Raw genomic sequence first — 1056 nt, 5'->3', positions numbered from 1 at the left:
AGAGATAGAGAAACACGGTATCAGCAGAACAAACTGCTATGTTACCTTTTGGGGGCCGCGCACGCCAATTAGACCCGCGAGAGAGGTGTGTCTATACTACGATATTGAGCGTGCGCGACCGTAGGCCAGTGGCCTTCGTACCTGTGCGCACACTCCCAATGGCAGCCATCGAACGCGTAAAGTGTGTGACACATGGGCGAAGGTAAAGACCCACTAGAACATATTTAAACACTGGCCTCGAGCGAGAGAGAACCTAATCAAGAGAACGAAAGTTGTGCAAGATCGCGCCGATGCCGCCCACATCGCGCGTCGATCAATGGGAAGGAAGACCAATGGTCATCCTTGTCCACCCTGGACGGCTTCGAAGGAACCGAGAGGTGCACGGTTACGCTGTCCGGGGAACTTAAGTTGTGAGAGATGCACCTAGCGCATAACGAAAACATAGGAGACAGTTGAACATACCAAAACCCTAGGCAGGGGATCACTCGGCTCATGGATCGATGAAGACCGCAGCTAAATGCGCGTCAGAATGTGAACTGCAGGACACATGAACACCGACACGTTGAACGCATATGGCGCATCGGACGTTTAAACCCGACCGATGCACACATTCTTGAGTGCCTACCAATTCTTGTTACACACTATTCCATAACTACAGGACGCCCGCGTACCAGCGGCACGCCTGGGCGAGCAGCACGCCCGGGAGTGTGTCGCAGGCTTGAACACACGCGTTTGGCGCACTGTGCATCATGGCGTGCTCGGACCCCTTCCGCGGGGGACCTTGGGCGCTGAAATGGTAAGGCGGTACAGTTGGCCCAGTGGGTGCGTGTCGTGTCGCACGGTTCGAACTTCGGCTATAAGACAACCTGGGAGCACCGGAAGCCCTTGAACACCTGGCTTGCCGTCTGTTGCCGGGACCCGCCGTCTGGCCGAGTCGTGTAACGCGTGCGGTACGCCCACCCGCTGGATACAAGCGAACAAGTGCGTGCTACTATTTACCATTCGGGAAAAATCCAACGTAGGCCTCAAGTGATGTGTGAGAACCCCCAGAATTTA

At 55.3% G+C, this 1056-nt stretch overlaps 2 non-coding genes across 2 annotated transcripts in view; both read left to right on the top strand.

Moving 5' to 3' along the window:
• The first annotated feature begins 465 nt into the window (after positions 1–465).
• Positions 466–623, top strand: LOC128307736 (5.8S ribosomal RNA). Its single transcript, XR_008287782.1, has one exon. It is a non-coding gene; the product is annotated as a 5.8S ribosomal RNA (ribosomal RNA).
• Positions 624–1020: 397 nt separating this feature from the next.
• LOC128307721 (large subunit ribosomal RNA) overlaps positions 1021–1056 on the top strand; it is a 4157-nt gene continuing 4121 nt past the window's right edge. The window contains exon 1 of the ribosomal RNA XR_008287770.1: positions 1021–1056. This exon is cut by the window's right edge and continues 4121 nt beyond it. This is a non-coding gene — a ribosomal RNA (large subunit ribosomal RNA).

Source organism: Anopheles moucheti (assembly GCF_943734755.1).
Source record: "Anopheles moucheti chromosome X unlocalized genomic scaffold, idAnoMoucSN_F20_07 X_unloc_14, whole genome shotgun sequence".
NCBI classification, from domain to species: Eukaryota; Metazoa; Arthropoda; class Insecta; order Diptera; family Culicidae; genus Anopheles; species Anopheles moucheti.
The sequence above is the reverse complement of the archived record's forward strand: the minus strand, read 5'-3'. Positions and strand labels throughout refer to the sequence as shown.